The 27,806-nt window shown below is 34.0% G+C and overlaps 1 pseudogene; it reads left to right on the top strand.

Moving 5' to 3' along the window:
* The first annotated feature begins 17,275 nt into the window (after nt 1–17,275).
* On the top strand, nt 17,276–18,690 carry LOC143546557 (CBL-interacting serine/threonine-protein kinase 12 pseudogene; annotated as a pseudogene).
* Nucleotides 18,691–27,806: the final 9,116 nt, after the last annotated feature.

Below are 27,806 nucleotides of genomic sequence, written 5' to 3'. Positions count from 1 at the left end.
TAAAACAGTTTATCCAGTATCACTACTAGAAAATTGAGCAATTGCCACCAAAATTTGCTATTGAAAAAAAGGTAGCAATTTTAGCGACCAATTTAGCCAATTTGCGACCGAAAACCATAGTTACTTGACGCGGTAGCTAAGCGGTCGGAGTTTTTTGCAACCGGTGGCTGGTCGGAGTTTTTGCAACCGGTGGGTGGGCGGTAGGAGTTTTTACAACCGCGCTTGTGGCAAATGATTGTCTTGATCTGCGACCATCTAACCGGTAGCAACATATAGCTTATTAGTTACGCGACTTGTATGTGGGGATAATTAAGTTCGCCATAGTAACCTATTTGTTCTCCATTGTTTTAATCACAATCACGTAACTGGTCTCGCTTCAATATTCCTCTCTCGGTTACTAATTGTGTGAATATCAGTTAGGAATCCGTCCAAAATTAACCGCTCAAACCCGAGGTCTTCCATTGATCAAAGAAACCTTGGCGATTCAAAATCAATCTCCTCATCGTAGACTCTCCTCTTCAGCGCAGTTGCAACGTACCTTCGATGGCGATCAATTGCATGCAGTGGTCAGTTTCCGCTCTTATATGTTTCAATTGGATACCTGTTCGTGTAGGCTTGTGTTGATTCGAATTTTGTGGCGTAATTTGTTTCACAGTCGTCTTTACCTGGCATCACTGTGAGTTTAATTTCATCATTTAGGTTATTTTAGTGCTTGTTCCTTGATTTTGTTTGTGAATTGGCCAAAGCAATTGAATGCTCCCCTTGAGGTCATGGATCCTGAAATCGCAGATGCTATTTTGCTTGAAAAAGCTCATCAATGGAAGGTCATCACTAATACTTTTACTTTATGTGTATTAGGTTTTCATTATTAGTGATGTAATAGCGTAGATATGGTTAATTTAGGATTAATTTGAAGTTTTCTTTCCAAATTGAAGTACAAGTACAGATAGATTATGCTTTTATAAATTTTGTATGAAGATTAACTAACATTAGAAGTTAAATGTTCTTTTTGATTTTACGGTAATTTGAACGCCCCTTCTAATTGCGTTTGCTTTATATATTTGATGACACCTTTTAATATAGTAGTGATTATGCTGCTGTAGCCGGCCGCCACAATAGTGTTAAGTTGCGCTATAGATAATCCTCCATAATTTATGCTTTAACAGATCAGTAGAGCTACAATAAGTTATTTAGAATTCATTGTTGTTGTACATGAATAGACTAAAATCAAAGTGATTATTCACTGTCCTGATTTGGTATCATTTGGAGATACACATCAAGTACTCGATGAAATGCTTCAACCAAGTTTTCAAGATATAGATTACTGGCATCTTCCAAATGATGCAGATAAGGAAGGAATTAAAATATTTAGCTTAAATCAAAACTAGTCATATCTTCATACCATCATATTTAGGTATCTTTTTATTTTATAATTTTGTAACTCATCTATTGTGTAGGTGGAGGCATGACTCTTTTATATGCTTCCCAGGAGCTTGAAATGCTTCAGATTGCCAATTTTGACCAGTAGATTGGTGTTCAAACAATCCAAAATGCTCTCAAGGTATATTAATATGCTTTGTTAAAAGTCATAATTTCACAGTGCGATTTATATTGTACATCAAATAACCAACCTCATCAGTTGCTGACCAGTAGTTGGTTTTCTATGTACAAGCACCAATGCACGTGATCGCTTCTACTGCTAGAGTCAAAGGTCCTGTTGTTGGAAAACTATTGGAGCAGGATGACTCGGATCTTGGATATGATGCTGCTAAAGGTCTCTCTCTCTAAAATGTTTTGGGCTGACACAAACTCACCCGTTTGCATATGAATGGTTGGTTTGGATTATATTTTATTTGTGGTAGGTCTAATGGGTTAAACTAAAAGGATAGCTGAAATAGAAACTGGTTGAGCATGCCAAAAGTTGTCCATAGTGTATTTTAATGCAACACATTCATTTTATGCAGAAGATTAGATTATCATTAAAATAATATAGTCTTATAATATTCAAGTAAAGAAAAATGCACTAGCCTAGTCATTATTATCCACGTTGTTTTTTTTTTTTATCTGGATAGAGGGTAATAACGAGTTTAGAATTATCCTATCTGTCAAACAAAATGATGAAAATGTATCAAATTTTTAGGAATAAGCCCATATGAGTTTATATTTATTCTATTAAGGGCCTTCAATAGTTTCCACTTTCTACAATAACATTTTCTGCTATGTGATAAATTATCTTAACTATTGTCACTGGTATTCTATACTTGAATGGGTTCTATGACAACGAATGTTGGCCAAATTAGATATATACAGGAACTTAACAAACACTTTGGTTGTAGCCGTCATTGTATCAGTAGGCTGGATATGCTATGAGGTAAGATTTGTTACTTTACATAATTTGGTGATGTAAATGTTTTTTCTATGCATAATCTTATGGTGATTGAAAATTAACAATATCCTGTCTCTTAATAAAAAGTAGGCTCATTTCATATTTAGACACAGTCTATATTATGTTTAAGTTTAATATATATCTATATTGTAGTAGAACATTAATATCTACTATTGTTATTGAAATTAATTGAAACTTAAGTGTGTAATAAATCTTAAAACTGTTTTAGTTTGTTAGCTAATTGATATTGTCTTGGGAGTAGTATATTATTAAGGTGTAACATGAATTAATTCTTTTGTATAGTGGTTAGGTATGAACTAAGGCTAAGCTCAGCAAGCTCTCAAGGTATATTTCCAGAAGAGTATCATTGCTGCATTGGTAAGATCGATTAAGTTGCATAACTCAGTCAAGATTATGTGATATTTGAGCATATGAATTAATGATGGTCTCCATGCTATTTTGAAGTTTTTTTTACTCTTTCCTATGAATCTTTGCATGAGGTTTTCTGCTTTTTCAATGCTCACAACGTGCAGGTTTAGAGCTCATGGATATGATGGCCGTCTATCAAGCCTAAGAGCGCCTGTGCAGGTGAATAATAGATAAATTATTTTGCTAATTGGCGTTAGAGATAGAACTTAGAACTTGGATCAACTAAAATGTTAATAATTATCTGCTGAGCAGACCATGAGGAAGATGTGAAGACTGAAGACACGAATTCGGGGGTTGTATTCATGAATAAACTTACTAGAAAGCATATGTGGATTTTTTTTACCAAAAAGCATGTATAGCTAGAATAACATTTTTTATATATGTTTATAGAACTCGAATAACATTTTCTATTGAACGTCTTTTATAGAAATTTCCAGTTTTGTTTGTGTTTGCATCTATAATTTATGATTTGATATTTTAATAGGTTTTTTGCAAAAAAAATATATATATTTCTATTGCGTCGCGACAGAAATATGGTCGCAAATTCGCCTCAAGAGAGCAGGTGCAGGTTGATCGTAGAAAGTAGTTGGAATATTTGCAACCAAGCACCGGCCGGAAGATTTGCGACCGCAACACCGGTCGGAAGATCCGGAAGATCTGCGACGGTCGGAAGATCTGCGACTGCAGCACCCGTCGGAAGATCTGCGACCGCAGCAATAGTGCAGCAATAGTCGGAAGATTTGCGATGGAAGAACGGTCGCAAATGCAATGATCGCAAAACCGTCGCAACAGAGCAACTGTGACCGCGTTTTTGCGCTACACTTTCGGTTGCAAAGCGGTCGCAATAGGGCAGTTGCAACCGTTTTCCGACCGAAAAGGCTGTCGCAAATGCTTTTTTGTAGTAGTGTATTACATAGTTGTTTGTCCACAGTTCCATACTCACCCCTAGTATAAATATCTCTGTGTTGATACATATTCATTCCAACCATATTTTCAAATTATTTTTTCTTATTTACGCTCAACAGTTAAAAATATGATTTTTATAAACGTGAACAGTTGACGATATGACTTGACACATTCACAAGATTGTCCATAATTTAAGTTTAAGCAGCCCATATTTAAACCATGATTTGGTATATATTTTATTCAAACATTTAAATTCTTGGACGGAATACTTGTATGAGTATATTAACAATTGCGCTTTAAATTTTGCTTTCACTGTGTTGAAAAGTTTTTCCCTTTTTCTTTTTCATTATTATTAGAAAGGAGATGGTATCCCTCTAGAGGTGTACAAAACCGATTTTAAACCCAAACCGAACCGGTTTATTTTAAACCGGTTTTTCTCAAACCGATTCTGTTTTTAAAACAGGTTTGGTAGATCTTAAGGGGAACCGGTCCTGAAACTGACGTCTGGTGGTTTGGGTCGGTTTGAGAACCGGTTTGAATAAAACCAATTTTAAACCCAAACCGGTCCGGTTCGGTTTGCCTAAAACCGGTCCCAAACCGGTTTTTTTGTACACCTCTACTTTAAAGTCTAAACTATAAGGAGATGGTATCCCCAAATGGACCAACTCATGTTAACCCAACTACAACTCATGTTAACCCAACGGTAATTGGCCCAAAAGCTTTTATTGAATTTCTTACCATTAAAGATGCACAAATAGGGTATATTTATGAACCAGTTCCGGTATGGTCACCAAAGTCAAGAACCGGGTCGGGCATGATTGTGTTTTTGGCCGGGTCAGTCCGGGTAAAGGTGAAACGGGTTCTAGGTACGATTATTCTGAGTAACCGAAACCGGGTTTGTACTCGCGGGTTGGGTCCGGAACTGGGTTTTTTGCCCGCATCTACTTACCAGAGTAAATCTAGCCCATTTATAGACAGACTATCGCATACAATAATTCCCTCTTATTTCATTATTCGGCTGATACCTCACCTCACGCACTAAATTTTGCTAGTTCCATAAGCATAACAAGATTCAATTTCAATTTCAGCCTGCATAAGCGTTATATTAATTCCAGCTTTCTTCTTTGATTCGAACTCAGTCCAATTATCAAAAGGAAGAGTTAATGGTGGATGGATGGTCAGATGGATGATCTAGTATTTATTTAAGGGGTTTTTTAAATGTTTCTAGAAGAGTTTAGGATCAAGTTTTAACGTTGGATTGTTAGAAAATAGATTGGAGATGAATATGTTTGAGAATAAGATGATAATTCAAGATGATCAAGGAAAGCTTCTAAACTCCGTTGTATTTGTTATTTTCTAATTGTATTCAGATATTACAATCAAAGTTTAGAAATACATTAAAAACATCATTAATCAAACATTTAAACATGTGAATACGTACTAGCAAGCATTCAAAGAAATTATTTTAAATATTTAAGGGTCATTTTAAAATGTTAATCCATGTTCCTTGCCTCCCTTGGAATTGTTCATAACTCATAAGATATAAATTGTCATACATTAAGGTTTCATTTGGATCTAGATCTAAATAATACGTAACTCTTACTCAAAGTTTATATATCGGATTAAATATCGATTGTATGGTACTCAAAAACATGTACATCAAGTTATGCCAACTTGGTTAGTGAATATTTAGTGATAAATTAAATAATAGCTTTTAATAAATTGTAATAACACAAATTTCTTTTAATTATTCGAATTCAAGTATATAACAAAATTTGGTGTCCAAATATATTAAATCCACGCAATTAGATGACCCGTTAAATAGTCGCTTACAAAATAGGCAATTAGGCAGGTCACTTAGAAAAATGTTAATCCATGATTTTTCTTGTATATTGATAGTTTGAGATTTGTTTGATTTAAGATTAACGATAAGATGATATTTAAGAGTAGTAACATCCAAAATAAATGAGCCTCAGGCTGACTTGAGTTGAGTGCGATCTCAATTTCGGAATTAGTATTACGAGCCGAGTAAAGCCAACTCAGCTCGCCCTGTTATAACTTATATTCTTATAAGCTCTAGCCCGAGTTAACAACAACCTGATTAGACTCTCCTTGCTTATTCTAAACTAGTTCTACCTATTTTGCGTTCAAATTGAATAAATAATAAAGTGTTATCACGTTTTTTTTAACCTTTGCTTACGGTAGTCATCACGAGGCTGGATTACGAAGTCAACCACTTGGTTCACGTTTCCTTAGTGATGACACTAATACACGTAATATCATCCATTGTATGCTACGTGTTGGACCACTCGATTGTTCCATTTGTAGGTATAAGCTGTCGCCCTTATACTTTTCAAAAAGACAAAACTAAATAATTATAAAATGATCAAGTTTAACTAAAACAGTCACGTCACACTTGGAATAATACTTAAATTTTTGCAACAAAGCATCTTTCACCACCTAAAATTTCAAACTATGCTCTTAAAAAAATTAAGCCATCACAAAAAAACAGATAAGCTTGCTTGCAAGCCTTAAACACACACTCATATATAGGGACTAGGATTAGTATGATGATTTACAATTAAATAAGCGTATAAGCATAATGCAACAATAATTTATCGACTGGATAACTTCAATACACGTTGGAAAATTTTACACTTGAAACAAACTTATAAAAAAGCATTCTTTGGTGTACACTTCACTTGAAAAGACCTTACGTACTCATGTTAGTAGTAAACCTTTCAAATTATTTATCCTCGCGGACGAAATCTGAACGTATTATGTTCACTTAACAATCAGTAAATGCGCTTGTTGAAGCAGTGATTGAAGTTTAGTGATCTTATGCCCAATTTCGTGTAAAATCCCAAAAACTTCCATATCATTTCTGCCAACTTTCAAAGTTAAGGGACAATTTGGTCACTATTTCAAACTTAAAATATAGGGTCTATTCTGCAATTAGACAAAAGTTGAATGAGACATATCGTCTCATTATTAGACGGCCCCTATCAAACCAAACCCACCAAAAGGTTTTCTAGTTGAGACGAGGCGTCTCACTAGCCTACCTTTTGAGACTGGGCGGGCAGCAATTATGAGACGGACTGTCTCATAATTAGACGGTCAGTCTAACAGTCTGTGTCAGCAAGAGGTGTCAAAACTCGAGAATTATGTATCACAAACCCATTCCTGACTCATGTCAACGTATTGGCCTATAAAAACACACCCTTGTGCAATCATTTCATGCATAGCATCTCAGAAATCAATCTCACATTCAAAGATCAAAGTTAGTTATTATGTTAAGTGTGTTTAAGTAAGAACAAGCCAAGGGAATAGGGTCCGGTCAAGTTCAAGTTCTGATCAAGCATTCCAAAGCTGTTAGGAGCATTCATAAACCATTCCTAGGTTCTGAATTAGCTGGGAAGTAAGGTAGGCATCTTTAAACACTCGTTTAAGTTCGGTTATTATGATTAAGCGAGTGTCCATGTTATTATCAATCAAACCTCAGTCAAAATAGTATACAGAAGTAGTATAAGTGTTTTTGTTCATGTTCATGTTCAAGTTCATATAACACTTAAACAATCATTAAAAAGTTGTTAAACTGATTTTTTACTCTTAACATGCAGGCCAAACAGTAAGATTAGACAAACCGTCATCATTATATGGTCCGTCTCATCCCAACCTTTGTTACAAATCAAAATGATTTGTGACGGTTTGTCACACATATACGGAATTTATCACTTTTATACGGTCCGTCTCAAATCAAATTCAGTCAACAGGTCAAACACCATGATACGGACCATCTCATCATGACACGTTCCGTCACATATTAAAATTTAATATTTTATTCAAAAATAAGTTTTAAACCTACAAACCAAACCAGTCTTTATAAACGAGGCTTGAAACGATAAAACCAGGCCAGTGTGGTCTGTAGCTGGATCAAGAAACACCATCCAGCTATTTATGCAAACCTTTTTACTTATAAGTTAACATCATTCATACAAGAAGATTTTCAAACAAACAACCAACAGTACCTGTGCATAAGTTAAACCTTTACAAACAGTCAAAACAGATTTTATACTCTATAAGATGAACGGGTCTGTGTGTCTGGATCTCTAAAAAAACGTTATATGGGATTACGTGATCTCTAAAAAACATTATAATGCAAAATATAAAATAAAAGCAACTCAAACCGACACATGTATCTGGATCCAAACATAACTGAACAAGCAGTCATAACTGGGGGTGTTCAAAATCGGATATCTGGAGTTTCAGGTATCCTAACTTCGGATATCCGGACCTTTAGGATAGTGGATTTCAGTATCCTAATTCGAAATTCAGGATCCGAAGTTCGGATATCCGTAATTTTGGATATCCGTGAATCGGATATACGAAAATCTGAAAAATAAAATTCTGTAATCTTACAAGCTTTGAAGCAGATCTGTAATCTAACAATAATTAACTGAAAATATGAAATACCATCTAACAATATGTAATCTCACAAGCTTTGAAACAAATATGTAATTAACATTGACAATCTAACAACTGAAATCTCAAGATTGGAGAGACAAGTGGTGTAACACCCCGGCTTAAGCGAAAATGCCTAAGTGTGGCGTACAGATTGCTCAAAACACATGTGACACTATTAAGTGGCAATATTATCATTAATCAATTTAAAACATCACATACACAAGTTTGAAAGTAAGAAAATACAAGGAAATAAAACAACTAACAACTTGCATCTTGATCCATTATTTTGATAACCTAAGTACTAGTTTCTCTTCCTTTTCTTCAACTTCTAGTGATTGTACTTGTAGCATGTATAAAAATAAAGTCAATTACAAGTAGTTTGTGGAATTATACAAGTTTATATATATATATATATATGTAATAGAAAATCGTACAATTCCATTTGGTAACAACCAATGTACTCGGATCGGAGTCCCTTTTCCACTCATAACAAAATGGTCTGGAGTGCAAAGAGGGGCGTATGATCATATTTATCACTTGAAATTGAAATTGAAACTGAAGCAAGTAGTCAAGTAAACACACAAGTCCATGATACGAATTGTAGCTTGAAAGGAATAAGTAAGTAAATGCTTTGAATAGGATATACATGCTACCTCAAAGTATAAAAGCGTTAAAACGGGGGTGTGATAAACTCACCTTTGATATTGAAGCGGGAATAAGAATAAAAGCCGAAAACGCGTCAAAGAAGTCGGAACGATTAAGCCTCACGAACTATAAATAAAATAAATACAAAAATTTAAAGACTAGCTAACGGGTTATTAAAGTTCAGTAATTTAATTTTAGAGATTAAGCATTATTGTAGTATATCTTTTATTTTTTATGGCATTTTATTATTTTTAAGTCTTAACGGAAATTTTAACGATTTATAATATTATAATATTATTTAATTAATAATATAACACCAATATGAGAATTAAGACGTTTACAAGGCACGTATTTTAACGGTAAATTTATCTCGAAAAATGATTATGTTAACGAAACGAATAAATAATATAGTTTTAATCAGGTTTTACGAACTTAACGAATGTGAAAAAGTTGGTTTTTAGGTGAAAAATGATATAATTTTATTTGATTTAAATGATTTTTAATAATTTAATTGATTATAAGATATAAGAAAAACGATTTTAAAAATATAAACAAAAATAAACTGCAATGGCCCGGATTCGAACCCGGGTCTAATGTTCCAAACACTTATGTCTTAACCACCAGACTAGAATGAATTGTTTGATGTTGTAACGGAAACACACACACACACACACACACACATACTAGATTTTATCCCCCGTATTACGGGGTTTGTTTTATATTATTCGTTTTTAATATTTATATATGTATATTTCGATTTTAATTTTATTTATTGTAAGAAAGTTAATAATTAATATACTTGAGGTTTGATGATGAAATGGTTTCACAAATAAATGATATGTTATAATCTGGTTTAAAAGCTATCTGGGTTTGGTGATACCCATTACCCGTTTATTTTCTTTATTATAAAATTGTTTCTTAATTATAAATAATATCTTTTTTAAAATAAAATAGGATATTAATTTTTAGTATATTCTATTTTATAGGATTTTCATATCAAATTTTTGATGGGATTAATTTTTAATATAATGAGATATTATAACCCGTTTAAGAACTATCTGGGTTTGGTGAGACCTTTACCCGTGAATTCGGGTCAAATGCGTGATAAGCCTTCATTTACAAATAAAGCAATCTGATGGCTTAAGAGAATGATTGTTTTACATTTTTCGTTTTTTAATATTTATATTTTGGATTTTAATTTTTTTTATTGTAAGAAAGTTAATAATATACTAAGAGTTTGATGATGAAAGGGTTTCATAAATAAATGATATGTTATAGCCCGTTTAAAAGCTATCTGGATTTGGCGACCCATGACCCGCTTATGTTTTTTTACTATAAAATTGTTTATTAATTATAAATAATATATTTTTCTTTTTAAATTGGATATTAAATTTTAGTATATTCCTATTTTGTAGGATTTTCATATCAAATAATTGTTAAGATTAATTTTTAATTTAATGAGATGTTATACCCCGTTTAAGAGCTATCTGGTTTTGGTAAGACCCATATCCATGAATTTGGGTTAAATCAATGAGAGGCCTCCATTTAAAAATCAAGAAATCTGGTGGCTTCCATAAAAGGGGGGAGCGACAACATCGCGACACATAGGATTTTTCGGTTTTCGTTTATATATATTATAGATATATATAGGAGAGGGATATTTTGATAACCTTGTTGAGTTTTAAGAACTTAAGAACTCTATTCTTAACCACACATTTAATTAAATAGATTAGACTATGTGGTTAAAATTAAATCTGATTAAAAGAATGGTGAACGAACACGTTTTCAATTGATATTTTAAATTTCCATGGCCAATCAATACTTTTTAATGAAGAATTATTTCCAATTTCAAATCAATTGATATTTTGATTTGTTTAGTCTTACTTAAATTTGTTTGTTTAATTCATTCAATAGTATCAAGAATCCGACTCCATTATTGTTGGTGCATCCGTTGACACATTTAGTGTAAAGGTATGTCACTTTTCAGTTTAGGTTATTTTCCTTTATTATACATCAACAATAAATTATTAAACAACATTTGCTATCTACCGCTTCCTTTTTAAAATAGAGTTGACACATTTGTTACTAGAGGTGCGCAAACCGGTTTTCGGTTTAAACCCGAGCAGTTCATTGAACGTCCGGTTCTTTACACTTTAAAGGCCTATATTTTATAAAGAAGTTGACAGATTGTGTATATCATCATCTTTTTTTATAACCTTGAGAAACTGTCAACCAAAACATTACCAAGAATCTTTTACTTACCATATGCTACCAATAGATTTGGGTCTTCACGTACGTCAACCAACACTTACGTCAATTGATATTATCCGATCAGTGTTGGTATCTATGTGTTGATATTGCCATTATGGTTGGAACTAATTACCATATATTGATTTCCAATTGATATTTCCTATTTTCCTTTACAATAAATTGATTTCCAAATTTCAACCGGGCATTACATGGAATGGTTAATGAGCTATAAATGGATATGATATCTAAGCTATAAATTAGGTTTGAAGCTGACGTATATAGACAGACGGGTTTCAAATTGGGTTAAACCTATTTTTGACTAACCGGTTACAAAATATCTTTCTTATAGTAACATAAGCAATTGTTAATATCATTATTATAATTACAATCATAATTTCCTTTACAATAAATTGATTTTTCAATAGGGCATTACATGGAATGGTTAATGAGCTATAAATGGATATGATATGTGAGCTATAAGGGGGTGTTTGGGTGAGCTTTTGAAACTTGCTTATTTGCTTGTTTGCTTGTTGAAAAGCAAAATGTGTTTGGCAAAGCTCCTCCAAAAGCTTCAAATTGGAGCTTTTCAAAAGTTGCTTTTGCTTTTCAAAAAGCAAATCAGCAAAAAAGCAATTTAAAAAGCTCAGCCAAACACCCCCTAAATTAGTTTTGAGCTACAAACGGGGTTTAAACATGATGAAACCTGTTTTTGTCTAACCGGTTCCAAAATATCGGGTTCAAACCGGTTTTAGCTAAAAAAAACTCCAAACCGGTCCTAACCCGGTGGTTTATAACTACAAACCGGTTTTTGTAATATCGGGTTCAAACCGATGTTCATGTTATGCTCCTTATAAATCTTAACCATAAAGAAGGCTTATGTAACGGTACTCGACTACAAATTATATCTTTAGGTACTCGTGTAGTTGAAGCAAAAATTATTTCTGGAACTAACATTGGACATAGAGTTTTGATCCACATATCACCACTGACTCCAAAAGACAACAAAATAGCATATAAGTTTCAAAGACGACAGTTTCCCCTTGCAGTATGTTTTGCGATGACCATAAACAAAAGCCAAGGTCAATCATTATCTAGGGTTGGTTTGTACTTGAAAGAACCCGTGTTCTCAAATAGACAGCTATATGTCGCCTTGTCAAGAGTTACAAGCAGGTGTGGGCTAAAGATTCTGATTCTTGATAAACAAGGTAATCTGACTAATACAACCACAAATGTAGTGTACAAGGAAATTTTTTCTTATTTTTAAAATAGTTGCGTAATATTTGGTTTGTAATTCCTGTAATTTTAATGTAATTTGTAATTGTATTAATAATATGTGATAATTATGTTATGTGTTATTGATTGCATTTTGTTTAATATTTAAATATTATAATTTTTATTAATTCCCCGTGTAATACACGGGTCTCAAACTAGTATATATATATATAAAGGAGAGGGATATTTTGAGAACCTTGTTGAGTTTTAAGAACTTAAGAACTCCATTCTTAACCACACATTTAATTAAATAGATTAGATTATGTGGTTAAGATTAAACCTGATTAAAAACTTAAAGTATGAGAGATAATAAATATGTAAGTGACTACACTAATTTTTACGTCTGTTGCACCTATGTAAAAAAGTCAACTCGGCATGTAAAAAATTCTGTAATTTTTTTACGTATATGTAACCTACATATATTACGTATGTGTAAAAAAAATTCAAAAAAAAAATTGTTACGTTGAGTTCTTTCTGGTTCTTAAAACTCAAAGTGGTTCTCAAAAGAAATCTCCCCTATACACAAACACACACACACACACGTGTATATATTCATCATATTCATCATAACCCTAGCATTCATCATATACATCATAACCCTAGCATTCTAATTTGATAATTTGATTCCATGTATGCTTAATCTTTGTTAAGGGTTGTGTTAATCGGTTAAAAACTATCAAAGTTCATATATTAATTACCTGGAATGGTTAAGGTTTGATGGGGAACGGGGACTTGGCCGGAGACGGACTTGAAAGCTTGATTATGAGGTTACAGAGAGTTTGATTGTTTAAATTGATGCTATGGACAGCTTTACTTGATGATTAGCGTCCTATTTATAATATCAATTGGAGCGTATGACGATTAATTGCTGTTATTGATGTTTTGATTATATTCCGGCCATTTCACGCACGGTTACGGGGTTAATTCTTCGATTAAAGGTTGTTATAACGTAATATGAACAATGATAATAGTTTGTTATCTTGGTCTGCAGCCATTACAGGAGTTAATTGTGACTTTTAAGCGAGATTAGGGGGTGTTTGGGGGTTTGCCGGTGCCGTTTCCGGTAGCCGGACTTCCTGCCAGAAAGTCGCGAATCGGAAGGGGGGGTGAGGGTTGGGTTATATTATTAAACATTATATTTTGAATTAAATTTACAAGTTTATCCCATCTACTTTCATCTTATATTGGAGCATAAGCTTAACTATATTTACAAACTTAACCTTGAACTTTGAAGTGTTATAAAATGAAAAAGAATTTATATAACTTGGATAATTTTTCATAATATGCCCGTATAGTCTGTGGATTGTTTAAAAACTTTAAATCCTGGAGTTTCGTTAATTGATTGAAATTAATAGAAAATGAACGAACGATATACTTAAATCATCGGAAATATTTTATTAATGGTGAGTATTAAACAAAATACATCGAAACAACACAATGGGTCGGTTTAATGAATACAAATCCAAATTCAAATACGAATAAAAATTGACGAATGTCACAAGTGGAGGGGCTGGATTGACATGAGAAGACGATCAACAACAATCAGTAGACGACGGTGGAGGGCTGGATCAATGTGAGAAAGAGGCTGAGGGTGTTGATGGGCTGGAGGTGGTGATCGCTGACGGGCTTGAGGAGTTGAAGTGGTGAGACTAGACTGGTGATGATAGAGAGAAAGCACACAGATGACGACTGCTTATTTAGATTTACAATTAGGGTTTGAAAGCTTCATCTCCTAATTATTAGTACATGCGACAATATAAATAAAACAAAAAAAATATATTAAAATTAATGTATTAGATAGTTTAGATATCCGAACTATCCGAAAACGTTTAAAATTGTTGTCTGAATTCAAATTTTCGGATATCCGGGATTCGGATATCCGAAATTTTGGATAGTTTGGATTCGGATTATTCGGATTCGAATTCGGATTCGGATTCTTGAATACCCCTAGTCATAACCAGTTCTCCAATGAGACTACGTAGCTCGGAGAACTCTAGAATTATGTGTGTATGGTAGTGGTACAAATCCCAGAAATAAAAAGACGTTTCCGCTGAGCTTGTACAGAAAACTATATTTGTATTATAACAGTAGCTTAAATAATTTTAGAGTCAAACGGTTTACCAGCATATCGCTGACCTATTTTTTCTCCACATTGTAGCTAATTAAGTTTAGTAGCAATAACAAGTATTAGAAGTCATCATGAAATTAGAAGCTCGCTTTACGAAGATGGTTCAGTTTTGATAATTCTTGTAATATGATAAAACAATATTTTGTAAACGAATGCTTTGGCATTTAATTCACGAATAAATTTTCAATTTAAATTAATATTTTAAAGTCTTTCGCTAAAATTAACTTGCAACTCTGATATAATTACAAAACAGATACAAACTGCTGGTTACACTTTTAGGCCCTAAGTTGGGATGTGACATTTCGTCTCCACATTATTAATCTCTTTCTCTTACTCTAATTACCCATAACCAATGACTCGAAATCATCAAACACAAATAACAATATACTTAAATCCATGCAAATCACGATTTTTTTTTTTGAACGACCAACAAACATAGAATGCCTAGATACTCCGTATGGGGTGACTCAATGGCTTAAGGCCACCGCTGGCTGGCCCAACCAAGACGTACGGAGTTATTAAGCGCCTCTAAGTTATCTCCAGTTCCGAGGAAAACCTACTCACCCGAAGGCCCACTGGTGGTAAAACCCGGATGCCCTTACGATCGAATTAGAAATCACAAAAATTTCAGTTTTCCTTTATTGAGCCACTTGTGCCCCCCAAAGTGTTGTAAGTGAGAATTAAACTTGGGTCTCCATTAAGAAACTTAAACTCTCTATCACTACACCATATTAAAAAGGATAAATCGGGATATTAGTATAATGTTTCCATTTTCAAGGTAACTCTTTTTCAAACCCTAAGTGCATCAAAACAAACCCATATTTATGTTCTTTTTTTTTTGTTAAAATTTATTGTCTTTTTCATGATATTAAATATTATCTTAATGTGATTTAAATAAAAATATCGCCCTTTGTAAAATCATGTGCATCTAAAATTCTAAAGTCATATTCTATGAAAGAGAAGAAACATGTTGCTGTCTTGATACTAAAGATCTCACAACATCTTTGTGGCCCGCCTCATCTACTTCGACATATGCCGTTCGTCTTCCTTTTAACTACAATAATAATTATAAAATAATAAATACGGAGTATTTTTATTTGAATTTAGAAAAAATGAATTAGAAAAAAATGTTACAACTTAGAAAAATGAATTAGAGCATACGAAATGTTACAACTTAAAATTAGTTAGACAACATCTAGTAATAGTCGAAAGTGGATGTTTCTAGTACTTGAGCACGGCCATATCAGGTTGAAAATGACCGGTATTTAACTATTGAGCATAGTTGTGTAAGGTCTAAACATAAAAACACACTTGAATTTGAATTTAAAATACGGTTGTGTTGCGTGACCACAAGCGTGCAACATAAGCATAAGTTCGAATTTGAACTCAGTTGTGAACAAATTGAGTATGGTTTTGTATAACATGAAATTGAACATCGTCTTAAGACTTGGATAACATATGTGTTCCTCTCGATCACAATAGTCATATCCGACCTTTGAACTTGTGTTAAACTTTAAATTTAAAACCAAACTGTGTAATTCAACATATATTGGGTCTTTTAGATCAATATATGGTTTTTGCTAAATTATAATTTCACGTATTAAACTCATTCTAAGTAAGCGAGTATTTTTAACTTCAATTGTCAAATTTAAAAGCAAACGAAAAAAAAATAAGAAATAAGAAAAACATAATATATTACAATAGTAGTTATTGTCGTTGAAAAGTTTATGAATATTATTGTATTTAAAGTATTTTGTTAAACGCCGAATTTATCTATGGCCCCTATTCAATGGCCCATTTGCTCTAATGGTGGTCCCAAAAGATGGGTAGTTAAGGTCAACAGTTAATACATTTCAAGACTAGTGACCAAAATATGCGTCAGTTTTAACTTTTAGTGTGTTTTTTTTTTTTTTTTCTATTAGTATATTTGACTATTTGTCGTCCTATCTTAGGGTTTTTTTTAGTTATTTTAAGGCTGATATCATTAAAGATAAAAAAAAAAGAACAAGTTAAGTCCAAAAAAGCCTAAATAAACACAAGCTTACAAACCTATAAAACGAAAACAACAAACTAAACAGGAATATTTTCAAAGTTAAGCATTCACCAATAATTCTAATCCAAGCTCAATCTTCGGCTTCTATACTTCACCTAAAGAAATGATGCCATTTTAATGCCATTTACCATTTTGCTTATTGATATCGGCATATTCTTGAAAATTTTATCATTTCTCGTTCTCCAAATCCATAACAAGTATATATGAAATTGCTTGCATAATCTTACACACCTTATCACTTTTATGTTTACTCAGAAGATTCATTAGCTTCTTGAGTGAAATAATTGGCACCGATAGTTTGACTCAATTATGAATAACCACCCAAATCCACTTCGCTACTCTCGCAAGTTTTTATCACAATGTAAAATGCTCGAGCAAATAATTTATGTAATTTTAGTTTAGAGGGACATACAAAATTTAAATGATATTGTAAGTCCATTTTCATATAATTGATATTCTTCTTGGTCATTTTACTATTTTAGTGGACTTTCCATTACTAATTTAAACGGCCAATAAATCGACACCAATGAATATATAATTTTTCTTGATTTAGTCCAACAACATGTAGGACATTCGTTGGCTATCACGAAGTCTAATTTTTTTTATATAAGTATATATCATCACATCACAACACAACACATCTTCATCTTTCTACACACCTCACAAACATCATCAACATTAATTAAAGCCAAACTCCGAAAGTTTGTTTAACACAACATCACTTGAGAAATCCAAACCTAGCTTGTCATGGCGGCAAACTCGCCGAGAACCACCCGAAAAGAAGGCCAAGAACTCCTGCTAGGCCGCTACGAGATCGGAAAACTTCTAGGCCAAGGCAGTTTCTCCAAAGTATACCTCGCTAGAAATGCTAAAACTAATGAATTTGTTGCCATTAAAGTCATAGACAAAGAACAGATCATGAAAGGAGGTCTAATCTCTCATATTAAACGTGAGATCTCGATTCTAAGACGCGTTCGCCACCCGAACATCGTGCAACTCTTCGAGGTAATGGCCACCAAAACCAAAATATTTTTCGTTATGGAATATGTTAAAGGAGGTGAATTGTTTAATAAAGTTGCTAAAGGTAGACTAAAAGAAGAAACAGCTAGAAATTATTTCCAACAACTCATTTCTGCTGTAGGGCTTTGCCATGCTCGTGGTGTTTTCCACAGAGACTTAAAGCCTGAAAACATTTTATTAGACGAAGATGGTAATCTAAAGGTGTCCGATTTCGGGCTTAGTGCGATATCCGATCAAATTAGAGGTGATGGCTTGTTTCACACGTTTTGCGGGACGCCTGCGTATGTTGCACCCGAGGTTTTAGGCAGGAAAGGGTATGAAGCTGCTAAGGTTGATGTTTGGTCTTGTGGGGTGATATTATTTGTGTTAATGGCTGGCTACTTACCTTTTAATGATCATAATGTTATGGTTATGTATAAGAAGATTTACAAAGGGGAGTTTCGGTGTCCCAGGTGGTTCTCGCCCGAGTTAATCCGGTTGCTTAAACGCCTGCTTCATACGAATCCGGAAACTCGAATAACCATACCCGAGATCATGGAAAACCGGTGGTTTAAGAAGGGGTTTAGGCATATTAAGTTTTATTTTGAAGATGATCAGTTGTTTAGTGTGAAAGATGGAGAGCTTGAAGGTGATGATATTGATTATTCTTCGGATTATTCGGCCAAGGATTCACCGACGGAAGCTGTGAACCGGAAGGGGCTCACTGCCATGCCTAGACCGGCGAGTTTGAACGCGTTTGACTTGATTTCGTTCTCACGTGGGTTTAGTTTATCGGGGCTGTTCGAGGATGGTGGTGAGGAGTCACGGTTCGTGTCCAGTGCATCGGTTCCAAACATAATTTCTAAACTTGAAGAGATTGCGAAACTGGTTAGTTTCAAAGTCCGGAAAAAGGATTTTCGGGTTAGTTTGGAAGGGTCTAGGGAGGGTGTGAAGGGTCCGTTGACCATTGCAGCTGAGATATTTGAGTTGACACCGAATTTACGGTTAGTGGAAATTAAAAAGAAAGCCGGGGATCGGGTGGAATACGAAGAAGTTTTTGATCGTGAACTTCGGCCCGGGTTACGAGCATTGATGTTGCCGGAGCCCGTATCTAATGACACTTCAATTATGCTATCTAAGCCCAACACTAACGCATAGGGAGGATGAACATCATGACAGTCCTATCAGCTGTTCGGGTTGTTCAACTCCGTCTTTCTTTCTTTCTCTCTCCTCTTATCAAAGGCGCCCTTTTAAAGGAAGCCTCACGCAAGAGCAAACAAGGACCCCCCCCCCCCTCCCCCCTCCCGTGATATCAAGTTCGAGTCTGTTTTTGGCGAGTGCACCAGGGTGACCCTTAACTGGACTAGAATATGGCTATTGCCTGTATATATGTAATATACGTTTTGGGTTTGTTTCTTCATACAAGTTCAAAAATAATGTTTCTGGCTTGTGGTTTTTTCTTTTGTTGTAATTGTTAATATTGCTATTTTTATGGACTTGATTGATCAGTTTTGTTTGTTTGTTTTTCCGTAGATATGAGTCGTAGTATAAGAACACGTCTATATATATTTTTTTTCAAATAAAAAGTAAATTTGATGATGCCCTTTCGATAATCGATTGTGACTTGAAAAGATCTAGTTGCCGAGTGGAGATATGCATTTGGAGACTTTGAAATATTAAATTAAATAAAAGATTTGATATTAATAAAATAAATTTTTTTTGCTATCTAATATATTTGTTTATCTTTGACGTTTTTTGGATAGTGGTTGTACTTTTAATGTATAATTAGGTTTTATCCCCCCGTATTATGGAGGTTGTTTTACATTTTTTATTTTTTAATATTTATGTTTTTTATTTTAATTTTCTTTATTATAAAAAAGTTAATAATATACTTAAGGTTTAATGATGAAAGGGTTTTATAAATAAATGATATATGTTATAACCCGTTTAAAAGATATCTGGATTTGGTGACTTATGACCCGTTTATTTTGTTTACTATAAAATTGTTCGTTGTTATCCCTCATATTACGGGGGTTGTTTTACATTATTCGTTTCTAATATTTATATATTTTTATGGATTTTAATTTTATTTATTGTAAGAAAGTTAATAATATATTTAGGGTTTGATGATGAAAAAGTTTCACAAATAAATGAGATGTTTTAACCCGGTTTAAAAGTTATCTCGGTTTGACGAGACACGGGACCCGCTTATTTTTTTTACTATAAAATTGTTTTTTAATTATAAATAATATCTTTTAAAAAAATCATATATTAATTTTTAATATATCCCTATTTTATAGGATTTTCACATCAAATATTTGGTGAGATTAATTTTTAATTTAATGAGATGTTATAACCCGTTTAAGGGCTATCTGGGTTTGGTGAGACCCATACCCATAAATTCGAGTCCAATGCATGAGAAGCCTCCATTTACAAATAAAGCAATCTGGTGGCTTGAGATTGTAGGGAGCGACCAGAAAGCTTTTAAAGGCTTTCGTTTATATATATTACGAGATTTTATTCCCCTTATTACGGGGGTTATTTTACATTATTCGTTTTCAATATTTATATATGTATATTTGGATTTTAATTTTATTTATTGTAAGAAAGGTAATTATTAATATACTTGAGGTTTGATGATGAAATGGTTTCACAAATAAATGATATGTTATAATTCGGTTTAAAAGCTATCTAGGTTTGGTGATACCCGTTACCCATTTATTTTCTTTATTATAAAACTATTTCTTAACTATAAACAATATCTTTTTTTAAAATAAAATAGGATATTAATTTTTAGTATATCTCTGTTTTATAGGATTTTCATATCAAACATTTGATGAGATTAATTTTTAATATAATGAGATGTTATAACCCGTTTAAGAGCTATATGGGTTTGGTGAGACCTTTGCCCGTGAATTCGAGTCAAATGCGTGAGAAGGCTTCATTTTCAAATAAAGCAATCTGATGGCTTGAAAGAATGGTTGTTTTATATTTTTTATTTTTTAATATTTACTTTTTGAATTTTAATTTTCTTTATTATAAGAAAGTTAATAATATACTTAGGATTTGATGATAAAAGGGTTTCATAAAAAAATGATAAGTTATAACCCATTTAAAAGCTATCTGGATTTGGTGACCCATGACCTGCTTATGTTTTTTACTATAAAATTGTTTAAAAATTATAAATAATATCTTTTCTTTTTAAATTGGATATTAAATCTTAGTATATCCCTACTTTATAGGATTTTCCTATCAAATAATTGGTTAGATTGATTTTTAATTTAATGAGATATTATAACCCGTTTAAGAGCTATCTGGTTTTTGTAAGACCTATATCCATGAATTTTGGTTAAATCAATGATATGCCTTCATTTAAAAATCAAGCAATCTGGTGACTTCCATAAAAAGGGGAGCGACCACATCGCGACACGTAGGATTTTATGGGTTTCATTTATATATATACTAGATTTTATCCCCAGTATTACAGGGGTTGTTTTACATTATTTGTTTTTAATATTTATATATGTATATTTGGATTTTAATTTTATTTATTGTAAGAAAGTTAATAATTAATATACTTGAGGTTTGATGATAAAATGGTTTCACAAATAAATGATATGTTATAATCCAGTTTAAAAGCTATCTGGGTTTGGTGATACCCACTACATGTTTATTTTCTTTATTATAAAATTGTTTCTTAATTATAAATAATATTTTTTTAAAATAAAATGGGATATTAAATTTTAGTTATCCCTATTTTATAGGATTTTCATATCAAATAATTGGTAAGATTAATTTTTAATTTAATGAGATGTTATAACCCGTTTAAGAGCTATCTGGGTTTGGTAAGACTCATATCCATGAATTTGGGTTAAATCAATGTGAGACCTCCATTTAAAAATTAAGCAATCTGGTGACTTCCATAAAAGGGGGGAGCGACCAAATCGCGACACGTAGGATTTTAAGATTTTCGTTTATATATATTATAGATATTATAGATATATAGATAGATTATGATTTAAGTTGTAATTTGGATAACTTTATGTAGTTAAATAATTATTGATAGATGACCACTTTCATACAAACAACGAAATGGGTATTCTATGTTAAGCGTGGAATAAATGCAAAGAACATGATATGATAGTTGTGTCAATTTTTATAATCATATGGGAGAAAATCATTTGCGTATCTATTATTTAACAACAAAACTTGCGTACTTTAAAATGGATTGGATTATATTATACACGTACACAAATCTAGACATTTAAATCCCTTAGAAATTATATACATTCTCGTCGTGTTGTAAATTTACCTTTTTGATGATAAAAAAATCTAACAAAATCTTCTTTAAAGATCATCCACATACTGAAAGGATTTTTAGTTTTCGCCATTGGTTACTGGTTGAGCCACTGGAATGGAATAAGATAAGAATCTCTGGAGATCTTTCCTCCCCGCTTACTCGTAACAGGCTTTCCCTCTGTAGAAGACTTCTTCTGAATGGCATAATTGGGAGATTGATTCCTCGATCTTCAAAGAAAACTGACTCCTCCTACTCCTTCTTCTCCTTTAGGATAGGATCGTCGTTGGTCCTTCTTTCACTAATGATCTAATGATCTCACCATTTTCTAGTAGTTCTCGCGAACGCGCAAGGGACTATCCTTTCTATCGCTTGCACTTTCTTCTCACTCTCAAGACAAGGCTCTCTCTTTTTTATAAAGCGAAGCAAAGCGCATGGCGCTGAAGCTCAATAAACACAGACGAACACAGTGCATGGCATAACATAAATGAAACCGCTGATCATTTCATAAAAACATACATGCTTTCCCTTTCTCGATGCTTTTTATGGGTGACTCACCAACCGACCTAGCAGTGATCGATGACATAATGGTACGAACAAATCAAAGTAATAGGATTTGGTAGTTCTCCATGGACTTTTCTCTTTAGCCCTTGTATATGTTCTAAATGGGTGTGCACCTCTAGAGGGGGGCCGACCTCCCACTCTCTTATCTTATGCAGCATTGCTTAGCTTAGCCGACCTCCCACTCTCTTATCGATGACTTCGGATTGCAGTCTCCGAAGTCCTTTTTGATCGATGGTCCCCGTTAGGATTAGTGCTAATTAGCAGCCTTTTTGGAAGGCAAGATACTTATGTGTGACTGCGGATTCCATGGTAGCAGTAGTTCTAGCTCTACATTAGGAGCAGGGGGCTCTATCTAAAGGAGGTACGAACCCCTCCCATAGTACGGTATGATGCAGCTGAAAAACTGAATAGGCTACCGCGGCCCGCTTCGCTTTTGTTGCGGAGCTTACTACTTTTAGAGTAGTGCTTGCAACTTGCTGCTTTCTGTTCAAGCGAAGCTCGCTGTCTACTCCACGAGTCGCCACAGCTTCGCCTACGCCACTTGTATATAGACAACAATAGCACCCAAGATTTGCCCTTTGCATAGTTCATTGAACCTTCCAACTTCACTCTGTGGCCTGTGCTAAAGAAGCGTGTCTTAACTAATTCCTCTGAACTCATTTCAGCTATTCTACCTCTCGATATCTCCTCACCTTGCACCTTTTCTTTCTTTTCCTCATCCCATGATCCTTTCCCATGTCGTGGAAGTGCAGCAGTGCTCCTTCATTCTTCATAACGACTATAACCAAGCTGCCAACCAATAAAGCAAGCACTTTCTTAGACTGATACGTGGAAGCTCCGTTAGCACCTTAAGGCTGTCTTTCTCCTAAGAACCCTCGGGAATATCAGAGACACGGCTAATGCTTCTAGGCCCACATTCGGAGAAAAAACCAAGCACCTCTCTTACCCACTCACTATCTAATGAACCGGACTGGCTTATTATCTGAATAAGATCGGAAAGAGAGGAGGTAGCCCCAATCTTCCAATAGGCGCATACGAAAGGTTCTGAAAGAATTGAAAAAGAAACAACCCAACCTGAGGAACTACCAACAACGGAAGAACTAGCAACAACAGGAGAAACCTTTTCTAACCTGAGCTTCACCCCCTTCCTCAGAAGACCGAAGTCATTGGTGCTTTGCATAAGGGGTAAGCACGCCATAAAGACTATTGGTACCTATCATAGAATTGACTCATTTTAAGGGATTGAATTCCTTTCCCCGAGTTAGAGGGGTTTTCTGAAGGTCTTTCTCAAGGGCCACTTGGTTCTCAAAAAGACTGTTACCCCTGGCCAGAGTAGAAGTAGGCAAACGGATGTTTCCGGGGGGAACTACGGGAGACGGAGACAGGTGGTTAGGCGATATTCTAACTTCTGGCTCGTCGCAATTCCATTTCTTAAAGTGCAAGTCCAGTTTTCTCTTTTTTTGAAAGTGAAAGTCAAGTTAGCCCTCTCTTTCAATTCCAAAGATGCTCTCAAATTGCTACTAAAGATTATTTTACCCTAAGGCTTCTCGCGGTCAGGCTGTAACATCTAGGAAAAACCCATATTTATTTTGGGCTAAAGATGTCAACTTTGAAAGTTAAAGGATTAAAAATAAATCTCAAAGACAAGTAATGGGAGAAATGAGATAAGGAAAAATTTAGCATCTTATGTTTAAGGAAATAAGGAAAAATCCATCCCACATGGAAAGGTGGAAAAAATGGAAGTATTACACATGGGTATAAATAAGGAATGAATCTTTCATCTCACATGGAAACAAGAAAAGATTTGGAAGCTCTTTATATGGAAGTAAGTTTCTATAAAAATGTTTTAATGTGACTAACCACTCTCCATAGTCCTAGAGGAGGGTGCGAAGCACCCGACGTGCATGCGCTCGGACTCGGACTCGAGGAATGCGCGTAATGTGGCGTTTTGATGGCGCACTTTGCACTTCGCACGCTCGCATCGCCGCGAGCGGCATAAGGGCCGCTTTAGTATTTTTGGAAAACGAAAGTATGATCAAGAAGTGGCAAGTTATCAAAGACGAGGGACTAAAAATAAAATTTTGAATTCTGGAACCCATCGCGCTACGCGATTAGCCCAGACACATAACCATCGCGCTACGCGATGGTCAATGATGACGCAGCAACACGTGTCCACAACCGGGGGGGACACGTGGCGGACTCTAGGGCTGAGTCAGCATAACACGTGTCATTTCTTGACATCACGCTACGCGATGGCTTAAGTAAAGGGACCATCGCGCTACGTGATGGTACCCAATTTTAGCTATAAAAGGGAGGGGTCACGGCATTCACCACTCACACCTCAAACACACACTTTTACATACACTAAGCCTCGGTTTTGCGTGCCGACCTCGTGGAACGTGCCAAGCTCCGAAGCTCTGACGGTTTAAGGTGTAATACGCGATATAGAGTAGCAATGCCTCTCGTTCAATCTTAGATAACCAACTCCACATACCCGTGAGAGGTAGAGGTTCTGATTAAGTTATTATTTTATTATTATTATTATAATATCTTAGACCATAGTAGGGGGTATAGCCCGAACCTTGATCACTGTTTAACATAATATAACTTTTCATAAGCAAGGGTTATAGTAAAATATTGTTTCTTCATGATTAAGAAACGCAATCATTACATGCAAAGGGTATAGTTAAAATAGTATTATTATTAAGAAACATACTATTCATTCACACAGGTTATAGTTAATGTAATGTTTTTTCTTGAAGAAGAAACATGGTATAAATGTTTCTTCCTGAAGAAGAAACCTAATATATAATTGATAAACAAACAAAAACTCTAAGGGTCCACATGTTTTATATAAACAAATAAATTATCAAGGTTATAGTTATACAAAACAGACTACGGGGTATGAAGCTAGATCGTTGATCTAGATATTTATATAAATGTTATACTCGTACAATAGGTTCAAGATAACAATCAATCAATCAATTGATCAATCAGAAAGCAGAAAACAGAAACAGGAATCAGTAACAGAAACAGATTTACAATCATAAAAGGTGAATACGCCTTAAACTTTTACAACTCTTTTAGAGTCTGAACTATTTCCATGCGATTTACGAATCCTTAACACTTTGTGTTGCAATAATAAGAAACGGCATACTCAGATTAAGAGTATACATGTGTCTAGATCCATACATACATGGTGACTCGGAGTTCCCCGAGGTCATGCATATAATCAAACACGCCTCTGGAATCTACGGACTGTTCAGACAAATGATATTGTGTATATGATTAATTGTATATGTACTTAGGGTAATTGTAACCCAATTGAGTTGGGTGCCTAATGAGTATTGTCACAAAGGTATTATTATTGTTTATACAATGGATTATAGAGTCAGCGTCAATCACCAGCTGTGTACTGACGTATTTTTCCCCACATTTCAGGAACTTTAAAAAATAGAACTGACAGGCAAGACTGATAGAAGATTGGAGACATAGTTATTAGAGGTGATCTGATGGCTCAGATATTTTATTCAGAAAATTATAAAATTATATTTTCAAAAGACAGGTATTTAAAATTATCAAACGGGTATTCAAATCCCGAGTTTTTTTTAATATAATAATATTTTTTATAAGACTTCTGCTGATATTTTATTATACAATATTCAACGGATATTCTGACCCGACATTTTTATAAATAAATATTATATTTTAAGACTTCCGCTAAACAAACCCGCAACTCCCAAAACAGATACCAACTAACGGGTGTCGCACCTAGGCCCTAAGTCGGGGTGTGACAGGTTGGTATCAGAGACATCGGTCTTAGTGAATTAGCTAGGTATTTAAGCATACCTAGGCTTTGACTAGAAATAAGGATATGCTAAAAATATTGGTATTCAAAAGAAGAATATCAATTGATATAATCATTCAATGATTAAACATGACACATATAGGATTTAATCCTACACGGGTACTTGTTTAAATAAAATAGGTACTTGATTAGAAGTATCTAAATACAATCATTAAATAATAAACTGTTACGGATAAGATAGGAACACAATCCTATTCCTAATCTAACATCGTACAGATGTCTGATCGTCAATCCAGCCAAGGATCATATCAACCTTGGTCAGGTAAACGAAAAGGGTGTATAGGGACAGCCTTACTCCCAAATCCCTATATCTAGTAGTGAAGACTCATACCAGACCTCAATGGAGGAAAATTTAGATTCCTTCGATTCCAACATCCCATTAGTCCATATCATTCGAAGATAAGATATGCAGGGAAAAAGATCAAGTGGATCCCAGAAATCAATAAAGTCAAAGGGAAAAGGAATAATGACCGATCAGAAAGAAAATCCTCAGGGGCAAGAATATTTCATTATCCGATAAACCAAGATCCTTACTTTGCTCATCCTCAAAACGAACGCCGGAGCACGGATTATGAAGGAATGTACATCAGAGACGACTCAACATGTTATGAAGTCGATGTTACAAAAATAGCCGTAACAATGCTCAATGATATGGAGACGAAAGAAGAAAAAGAAAAAGGAAAAAAAAGACAAGAAAACAACGGGGAATACCAAAAAGGACAGCAAGATCAAGAAATTGATTGTCCGCTGGAAGAAATAAATAATAAGAACTGTAGTAGTTGTAACAAGTGTAGCTATAAATAATGTTATGTACTTTTGTAAAATTACAATATGATAAATAAAAGATATGTTTTAAATTCCTCGAATATTGAACTTATCTTTAAAATTTTATTGTAGTATGTCAAGAGAAGAAAGTGTAAACTCTCAAAATAATTCTTCCAATAAAGTTGGAAGCGAAGAGAATGTTAACAATGAAACCAAGGAACTTCCCGTCCAATATAAAAGTGAAATCCAGAAAATGATACAAGAAGCTATCAAGGATAATTCTATTAATCAAAGTCAACCAAAATCTGATAAGAAAAGTCAAAGTAAATCTGTTCATTCAAGAAAGGAAGAAGCCTATGATAGCTCCGCATCTGACAATAATTCAAGGGATAAATCTCGAAAGAAGTTAAAATTTCAAACGGGATGCAACTTTAAGAATTTCCAAGCTTACAAACCTAAAGAATTTTATGGAGACAAGGATGCTATAGCCTCTTTAAGATGGCTAGAAGAACAAGAAGCAATTGTCTACATTAGCAAGTGTACAAATGAAGAAGCTATTCAATATTCTTCTCAAATGTTTAAAGGAGAAGCTCCTGAATGGTGGAATACCCTAATCTGGAATAAGGGAAGAGAAATAATGTACAATCTAAGTTGGGAAGAATTCAAAGATCTCGTTATAAAGAAATACTGTCCACTCCATGAGATGGATCGGATTCAAACTTAGTTATGGAATCACAAGGTTGTTGGAACAAATCTCAGGGAATATAATACTAAATTCCT

This window comes from Bidens hawaiensis, unplaced genomic scaffold, assembly GCF_021521415.1.
Source record: "Bidens hawaiensis isolate Kalapana, Puna unplaced genomic scaffold, B.hawaiensis_p1.1 tig00014403_1, whole genome shotgun sequence".
NCBI classification, from domain to species: Eukaryota; Viridiplantae; Streptophyta; class Magnoliopsida; order Asterales; family Asteraceae; genus Bidens; species Bidens hawaiensis.
Note: the sequence above shows the minus strand (reverse complement) of the source record. Positions and strands in the feature narration are given on the sequence as shown.